General features: G+C 37.3%; 1 long non-coding RNA gene across 1 annotated transcript; it reads left to right on the forward strand.

Annotated features, from left to right (window-relative positions):
• The first annotated feature begins 689 nt into the window (after positions 1 to 689).
• On the forward strand, positions 690 to 1,359 carry LOC147480750 (uncharacterized). Its single transcript, XR_015206578.1, has 3 exons — positions 690 to 868; positions 1,002 to 1,131; positions 1,225 to 1,359. It is a non-coding gene; the product is annotated as an uncharacterized LOC147480750 (long non-coding RNA).
• Positions 1,360 to 10,287: the final 8,928 nt, after the last annotated feature.

Below are 10,287 nucleotides of genomic sequence, written 5' to 3' on the forward strand. Positions count from 1 at the left end.
TTTTTATACCATAGTTTATATCATGCCTCATCACTTTACGTACAACGTGAATTATAACCTAATGTTTTGCACATATGTTTAACTAACCATGAAGATCACCTCTATTAAATTTTAACTCATTTGATAATATTTAACTATGTCAAAAGATAATTGCAAAATCGTAAAAATCTAAGCTGTTTAAAAAAAATCAAATTTGAGAACGATTTTTAACTAGGTTAGAGAATTCTAAATGAGACAAATTTTTGTGGAGATGTTATCAATGGTTAGTAGATCATATCCACAAATTATTAGCATTTAACTCAGCTTATAGGGGTGTGGTATAAACTATGGTATAAAAAGTATGGTAAACGGAACCTGCTCGTATATATATATATGTATATACGGTTTGGCTAGGGAGACATCAATTTCGTAGACAACATCCAAATAGCAAAATTTTGGACGTTGGATCAAAACAAATCTAGATCAAGATTAAAAAAATGAAATTTCGAAATTAACCTCACAAAATACGAAATTTCAAAATTTGGTAAGCTCACAGAAACTCAACAAACAACAAACTCACGAGGGTTTTGAATTCTTTCCAAATTAAACAATTTCGAATGACAAATTAAATATAGGTAAATTTAATTGTTTCTCTCTCAAATTTCATTTCTATTCTGTGATAAAAAACCCTTACCTTCTCGCGCGCTCTCTCTCTCCTCTACTACTGAAAATAAAAAATTGGAATAACCCAAAAATCAAACCCAAGACTAGTGTTCGAACCCAAAAATCGTTTACGTCATGGTAGAATGCTTCAAAGTTCTAATGTTAATAACAAAAATGGTGTTGTTGATTTCCCTGTTGATGGTTCTTCTGACCCTTTCACTGTTGGGTAATCTTTATAACATTTTCTTGAATAAATTATGTTTCATTTTTGTATTCTTGGGTTTATTTGTTCATGTTATGTAATGTAATGGGTAGTTGACTTTTGGAAATTTTGACTTATTGGTGGGTTGGTTTTATAGGTTGTACTTCACAAGAGTTAAGTTAGGGTCTCCAGCTAAAGAATTTTACATACAGATTGATACTGGAAGTGATATCTTGTGGGTTACTTGTGATTCATGTCAAGGTTGCCCCAAATCCAGTGGACTTGGTGTTAAGTTTTCTTTCCATTAACCTCATTTTTTTTCCAATTTTTATTGTGTTATTGTTGTTGGTATTAAGGAAAGCGTATTTTGTGTGTTGCAGATCCAGCTCGAGTTTTATAATCCTCAAAGCTTTGGATGGTCATTAGTGCCTTGTGCGGATAGTCTATGTAATTCGGCTGTTCAAACTGCTGAAGCTGGATGCACATCTCAAGACTCTCAATGCAATTATTCATTCCAATATGGAGATGGGAGTGGGACTTTGGGGGTACTTTGTGTCGGATATGTTGTATTTTGATTCGGTCACTGGGGATTCTTTAACAGCTAATTCTTTTTCTTACAAAGTAATGCTTCATCCTTAATATCATAGAATGTGTCGTTGTACTATTTTTTTTAATTGCATATTAGAATTATATATATCTTATAATTCTAGTTCTTTAGTTTTATTCATATTTTTTGGGTTTCTGGCCTGCTAAGTGGGCATTGTATGTAGATGTAGATGTACCCTCGACTTGTGCATCCATAGTTGTGGTATGGACTAGTTCAACATTTACAATTACTGATTTCAGTGGCTAACTTGGCCATATATTCAAGATGTCTTTTTAGACTGCTAGGTGTCTTTAAATATGTTTCTGAGATTGTCTTGATTGGTGACTGCTTAGTTATTAAATTTTTTTTTGCGAGAGTTTTAATGATGAATGCTTCATTCCTCGTTTTCTTCTTTTTCTTGTTGTGAAATATAGTATGGGCGTTTGTTTGTCATTTCCTCTCTGATTTTAGTTAAGTGATTAGTATTTTGCAATGGGAGCTTGATATCTGGGAACTAATGTTTGTATGTGTGTGTGAATTCTCCACCGTATAAAAGGCTATTTAACAAGCAAACATTGTCCGGCTGTGCGGGTGGTTGTTCATAGACGAGAGGACAATAGGAGTCGGTATGCTCAAAACTAAAACAGAAATTACATGGAAGAGAGTTAATGTTCATGACAAGAGTAGGCTTATGTTGAACAGAAATGGCTTCTACCTTTTTTGTGAGGGATTCGATTAGAGCTCAAAGCTCGGGATTAGGTTTAACCTCAAACATACTGGCAGCCTTGGCTGTGGAAGAAGAAGTAGCGGAGCAGGGGATGTCGTTATCCCCCTCCCCCCCAGTTACTATTACGCTTGGATTGATCTTCTAAAAACCTATAAGCCTCTGAGGCTCCTTTACTAAGGAAAGTACTCCCATATATCAAGAACCTCCTTATGATGATGTGAAAGCCCCTTGAAAAAGGCACAAACAAGCGTGTCTTTTGTAAGGTTATGATGTGGACACTCCATAAGAAGATCAGTGTACCGGTTCCATGCCTCTGAAAAGGATTCTTGAGGGTTCTGGTGGAAAAAATAAATCTTTTGAATCAGTTCATCTGTCTTCAGTGGTGGGTAAAACTGTTCCATGAACAATTGAACAAGTTTGGCCTATGAGTCCACGGAATTAGGCATTTGGGCAGTTAACCAAGACACCGCCTTATCGGCTAGGGTGAAAGGAAACACCCTAAGTTTAATTTGTTCAGAACCTACGTTAGGATGATGGAATGTAGTGAGAACTTGTTCTATCCTACGTATATCCTAATAAGGCTTTTCGTGGTCTAAACCATGAAAAACGGGTAACAAATTAAAAATATTAGAGGGAATTCGAAAATCCCTCACTGGGTCTGCAAGAACGATGCATGACTTAGGGCCATCGTTTAGGGCTTTGTAAAAATCAGAGAGATGAGTCTCTGCTTCGTCAACCATTGATGCAGGTGTAGTGTGTGATATTCTAGATAGGCGTGTGCGTTGACGTTTACAATAGATAACGTTAGATGGTTTTCTCTTACCAGACCTTAATCTCATGCATGGCTAAGTCCAATATGAAAGAACACTAACAGCAGTCAAACAACAACCTGATATACTAGAATTAAACTACTATGACAGAAGAGACGAGGAGTGAAAGAAGGAGAACCTGAGTGCCTCCTTGCTACGCTTATGAATAACGTCTTTAATATGAACTTCAGTGTCCTGTGGAAGCTTGGAACACTGAATCAACAATTATTTCAAATGAAAAGATATTCTAGAACTAAGTTGTGTATATCGGGCTTTCTTCAGAGGGGCGCGGGCGCGCTCAATTATAAGGTAACAAGGGCGCGTGCGCGCTCTATGATTTCTTTTAGAAACAGAACTTCGCATGGTTTCTTAATGGGCTGGGCCTTAAAATTGGAAAGAAAACACGAAATTAGCTTACTAGAAGGAAAGGCGCGTTCGCGCTCAGATATAGAGTAAATAGGGCGCGGGCGCGCTTCGAGTACAATTTTGAAAAATTTCCAATAAACTTCTAGGAGCAAAAATCCTATTTTTTCAAGAAATAGAACACACAGTCAGAAACAAACACTTTCGAACAATAGGGTGGGTGGGTGAATTGGGCTATTGTAGAATTGAAAAACTAAGAGAATTAAATTCTAAAGACAACTACGATGGCAGCGGCGCCATTTCATAATTGAAAACTATGTTTTACTCCTACTTAACTAATTATGATAGGAAGAAGTAAACGATAATTTCACTCTTTTATATCAACTTTTTACTCTCAATTATTATGCAATAAAACTAGAGTAAGAATTTGTTCCACTCCTAGTTGCTTAGAAAATAACTAATTCACTTAATGATTAACAATTAAACAATACGAGAGTAATGATTTTAAATATACTTAATATGGTGAAAACTACGATTTAATGTATTGTAAATTGAACTATGACAATTAAATAATAAGATGTGAATATGAAGAAGGAATTAGAGAGATTTGAAATCCACCTTGATTAATCCCTAACATGCAAGTATAGAGTTTGTTGCAACCCTAATCTGTATGTTTTCACACAAGGTTCAACATAAAAGTTAGGTCTTTTTATTCCTAATTATTCATGGTATCTCTAACCAACCAATAATTAGCATGAGAGGAAGTTGAAACCCATTCTCATGGTGAATGAACTACCCTCTAGAATTGAAACTCTTAAATACAACTATTTTATACTAACATATCAAGTCTTCATCAAAACTTCAATCAAACCCCTCTAATGGAGGTTTAGCTATAGATCATTAGACTATCATTGAATAAATAATTATAATAAGAAGACATAATTAAAATACTACTTGATTAAAAATAACTTGACTTGTATTAATGGTGGCTAGGCTAATAAAACATAAACTAGGTTTAGACTAAAGAGAAAAAGTAAAAGCTAAGAGATATGAGTGTTTTTAATATTAAACCCTAATTAAACTAAACTAAGTGGGAGAGAGAGATCTAAATTATTCTAACTAATGGGAAGGGAGAGTTTTTAGAGTTTTGCCTTAGTCCTCTCTATATAGGAGAGGGCTAGGTTTATAATTTCGTGCATGGACTTTGGAGCTATATTTTGGGCCACTAAATCAAGCCCAAAACCTATCTAGTGGAAATTACTACAATAGCTTTTTCACCCAATTTTACTTTTCTGATTGGATCAAGGCCTAGATCATTAGAAATCTCTTTTTGAGCCGGTCGTTTTGACATATAATAGGCCCAATTCCAAGGTCTAAGTCCAAAGATATGGCCTACGGAAGTTCTGTTGACTTTTATGCTCTATTTCTACCCGCGTTGACTTTGACTTTTCAGTTTTGACTGAGCTTTAAAAATACTCTTTCTCCTTGAAACTTGGGCTTTAACCATAGAACTTCTTAGCAACTAACCTTTGCTTTTTTCTCTTGCAAAAGTGATATATTTCTTCACATAATTGACTCCAAGACCTGAAATACACAAAAGTACGTAAACAATACTAACTCTTATTTATTATAAACATAATTGGTCTATATGTAATATTTTTAAGGGATTAAAACTACAGTTTTGGGCTCTTATCATGTATCAATCAATTGAATAAAATTTCATCAACATTTCGCGTATATATGTTATCCTTGCATTACATGAGTACCACGCATCTTGCACTCGCTGCCCGATCTGGGATATCAAAATAGCCGACCTAGCACCAATGCAATGGTTGAGCACGACTCAACTATAATTACCACACAGTGGTTAATTATCAGTCAAATTCAATCCACAGTCCCCCAAAAGGACCACAAATCAACTTAACACCAACGCCAGGGTTAAGAACGATTCAATCAGAATTGCCGCATAAAGGCTAATTATCACTCAAATTCAATCCAAGGTACCCCCAAAAAGACCACAAGTCAACTTAAGGCCTTTGAAAATGTTAAGTTTGACTCAAATATAATTACCACTCAAAGGCTAATTATCAATCAAGAATCAATAAGAAGTTCCCCCAAAAGGAACCACTCAATCAATACACACACCTAAGGACACAAGGAAACCTAAGTGTCAACTACGTGCATCTATCAGGTCGTACACAGACACTTACGACCTACAAGCATCAGACGATCTAACAAAGTTCAACAGGTCCCCGAGTCTACTACTATGCAGCACAGGTTATCAAATAACAAATAAAAATTAAAAGTAATTGAAGCAATCAAATTCATGTAAAATTCAAAGATAATCTTAATCAAAAGCAAGTAAGTAATTTAAATATTTTCACTTAATTCAATTTCGGTTAGACACTAGAGGCCCCCAGGTTATCATGGGAAAACGACCTCAGCATCCCCATCAAAAATATAATTATCAATATTAACAACAAAAACGAATATTGTTCAAACACTTCATCCACCATCAAAACAAGTTACAAGAAGAGCAATATCAATTGACACAAGGAAGATTCTCCACATTCAAGGGGTCCAGTTGGCAACCCTCTTCACCAACAGAGCTGCTAGCCGGATCACCACTTGTATTCAGCACTTCTGTGGCAACATCTTCAGTGGGCTAAGCAGCAGGACCAGCACCCAGGTCGGTTGGTAGATCAGATCAAGGACCAAAATATCGATATCGGTGAATATATCGGTGTACCCAAAAGTCGATATATATCAGATATATCGGATATATCCATTTTTTTTGTGACCAGTCCAAACTATTTAAAATATCAGAAATATCAGAAATATAATATCGGAAATATCGGAAATATATCAGAAATATATTGGAAATATCGGATTTATATTAAAAAATTGTAAAAAAGTCAAACGATATATATCGTAAATATCGTATATATCGATTATATCGGCGATATAAAGTTTTATATCGGAAATTCCGATATATATCGGGAAAAAAGGGTTCAATATTCGGTGGATATATGTCAGAAATATCGATGCCGATGTACCAAAAAAATAATATATATCAGATATATCGGCGATATTTTGGTCCTTGGATCAGATCGTCTACTAGCATCTGCAATAGTGTTTTCTACAGTTATTGTTACAGCCCCACTTTCAACAGATCTCTTGAGGGTTTTGTACTTACGTTCTAGCTCCATATAATCATCCACCAGAACGTAGACATCACCACTTTCTACCAAGTCGACCAGGTCGTTATATTCATTATGAGCTCGCTCAGTAACGGCCTGCTCATTTTTGCACTCAGCAACCCAATGCCTTACCTCCACCCATGAAGCGTCAAGCGATGGCTACAACAAGGCTACCTTCCCAGCCAAATCCCCAACCTGAGCCCTCAGCCCCACCACTTCAGCCCGTTCCACCTCTTGCATAACCAACAGTTTGTCATAGGCCTCCTTGGCAACCTCCAACTCTTTCTTGTATAGGTCGGAGATAGGTGCCATCTCCCTTAGCTTCCTATACATTGCCAAAACCTGGCAAGATAACAAAGTAAGTCAGAAATCAATATCACAAAGCACAAAACAAATCATAGGTCGGAGTTAAACTTACAAAGCAGATAGAGCGATCCATATCTTTTAGATTCGCTTCTAGATCCTTCCCCGTCTCTAGCTGATGCCTATCTCCATCAAGGGCAATACTTTCCAGCAACCCATTAGCAACCAATGAAAACTACAGTCCTTGTTCTTCACTAGCTGTTTCAGCCCACTCACTGGGTCGTAGTAGGTGACCGTTTTATCCAGAATGTCAGAATCACCAGCCTTGTCACCTGGGGCCACACTCCCCGATCCCTTGCACTTCTGGGCAGCTAGCTTAGTCTCACTAGCCTTTTTCTTACCTCGGGCATCAGCCACCCCAACATCCACTGCCAGCTCCTTCAGGTTCATCCTCTTCAAAAGAGCCTGACCTAATGAGGTACGACCTTCCACTGAAACAGGTCATTCCTCAGACTCAGTGCGAGTCCTCTTCGCCCCCTTAGGCTCAACCACCTCAGAATGCCTCTTCAGCTGAGGCCTACGAAAGGGAGCGGGAGTATCACCACCTCCCCCAGCACTCCCACCTCCATGTCTAGCCCTATCACCCTTACCCACCTCAGCTCGTCGGGGCACAGGATGGCTATTAGAGCCTCCTCCAGCAGTTCTCACTCTAGTAACAGGTGCTCTCCTTTGGTTCTCTCTCCATCTCAGTATCCGAGCTAGAATCAGAGATATCAAACACTAGCTTTCGGGCCCTCTTTTTTTGCTCAACCTTCTTCCGATTGATCTTCTCTCCTCTGCACTTCTTGAAGTAATGCGCAACCTCCCCCAAGATAACTAGTTTCTCCTCCCACCTCAAACAAGCAAAATCTTTGATAACCCCACTCCTTGTATGCCCACGAATAACAACCTCTGCAAAAACAAAATAAACTGATCAGAACGTTCAAAATATCAACTACCCTACATACATTACGACCTATAAAATAATGACCTACCATCCCACTTTATAGTACGATTATCCAACTCCCAGTCAGAAGGACTGTAATTACCCACAACCAGTAAAGGCCTACGCCCCCAATCCTCCTTACTCACACCCACAATCACAGCGGATTTCCCCTTCACCACTTGTAAGCTAAAATTCATAGCAGACAACCTCTTCACAGAGAAATGCTCTAGCACATCTGATAAATAGATGTTATAACCCCTCTCATTCAACAAATACAACACATGGAAAACCCTCAAACTATTCCCTACGAATTGACAAGGGGCCTTTCCACAAAAGTTCAAAACTTCCATAGTAAGCCGTGAGAACGACAACCTCATCCCAGCCTTCAGTTGACCATAACAAACCATAACACCCCCATCCCAAGGAACGTAATCCAAGCCAAACACATTCCTCTCTCCACCCAGGTCATATACAGTCAGGTCGGAGTCCACCCAGCCAAACTCCTTCCTCAAAGCAGCAGTACAATCTACCGACCTAGGTACCGCCTCCTCAACCATCGCCTCCAATGAGAAAGACGATGACGCGTCACCTCCACTACGAGCCCTAACACCATAATCTCTGATCTGTCTGTAAAACAGCAGTCGGGTTTGTCATTTCATTCGCATTTCAATGAAATTGCAAAACGTTATTTATAAACAAAACTAATTCGATCACGTGATGTTTGTGAAAGTGAAATTTGGTGAGAAAATGATGAAAATAAAAGAAAATAGACTTTGGATTTTGGAGATAGAAAATCCGTTTGAGCGAATCATATCTCCGTTAAAAGAGTTAGTCTCGATTTTTGATCCCTAATAATGACTCTTCATCTCTAAACGAGTGTTATTACCACGTGGAATCGATTCAGAACCCCATCTCTGGGTGAACTTACTTGATTCCTAATTGTTATAATTATCGAAACACCCTCCCTAACGGATATAATCCTCACTCAAGCATTAATTAATAAAATAAAACTGAATAAAATTAAAGTGTTATTCTAATTAACATAAAATAAAACTGAATTAAAAACATTTTAATTAAAAACTAGAAATTAAATTCTTCATTACACTAGAAAAGCAATAAACTACTCTATTCTTATGATTGAATGCTAACCATTCAATGAGAAAAACTAAAACTAGACCCTTCTATTTATAGTTGAATGGACGGTCATGATCGAATATCATAAATCTGATCCAACGACTGAGATTTGATCACTATTCAACTTTTTGACTTTAAAGAATAGTAATCACTATTTGACACTATTAAGAACTATTCATATTTTGACTTTACAAAAAGTTAAATAATAAAAAGTATCTAAAATATCTACGTTGTCGTCGATGAATAGTTACGTGCTTGGCTTTTTCTCTGATTTCAAACTATATGTCCATTTTGTAGAAGCAATATACCGTTGCGTAGAGTTTTTTTCCGCTGATCGTTTTGACAGGTCATATGCTTTAATCAGAGTTAGGAGACGGAAGATATCGTTGTTTGAAGTTTTCTCTTGTTTTCCGGGCTGATTTAGGTCAGTTTGACTAAGTTTTTTACTCGAAAATCTCTCCTTTAGCTAGCTTAGGGACTCAAGTTTGGATTCTTCAACTTGTTTCATGGTTCTCTGAGTCCATGAGCTTTGTTGGTAGTTTGGAGCTTTAACTGAGCTAATACTGGAGATTTCAAGTCCAAGCTTTATTCGGCTGTATTTCGTGCTAAAACGCAGGTTTTGTGTGTATTTTAATGTTGACTGTCGAAACCTGGGAAAACATGAAAATACAATTAATTTACATTTATTAAACACATAATTGACCCAAATATAATGTCTCTATGGGGTTTAAAACACAATTTTGGGTACTTATCAACCACCCCCAAACAACACATTGCTCGTCCTCAAACAAATAAGAGACACTAAAACAGATAAGTGGCCAAAAATGTGTAGTCCTAAGCTAATTTTCGTGTCGCAGAGTGCAATTGCATTGACCATATGCAACAAGGCCTTAAACCACTAGGAATTCCTTAGCGGACGAGTTATAGCCTCGTGAGAGTTTTCCAGGGAAGATACCCACAAACTTTACCTATACTACAACGACTCAGTAATAAAGGCTCGTTCCCTAAATTAGATATCAGATATCTATACATCTCACTAGCGGGGAATGAAGATTAATTCCTTTGAAACCTACGTTAATAAATGTATAATAATCAAAACATCTACATATAAATATGCATGCAGTGAACTTTACAATGAAATCTATAAGTAGGGTCATTTATGGATCCTTTGGAGAGCGTCCTTAAGTAGGTTCTCACAGGTATGTGTCGAAATACAAATTCTCTCATATTTTTCACTCAAGTTTTGCTTACTCCAGTGTGCAGTGGGCACACGTTTCCTCACATTCTCAATGACGTCCAAGGAAGCCGAGGTCGATCAATCACATCTACCACTTAC

Source organism: Coptis chinensis, chromosome 8 (genome assembly GCF_015680905.1).
Source record: "Coptis chinensis isolate HL-2020 chromosome 8, ASM1568090v1, whole genome shotgun sequence".
NCBI lineage: Eukaryota > Viridiplantae > Streptophyta > Magnoliopsida > Ranunculales > Ranunculaceae > Coptis > Coptis chinensis.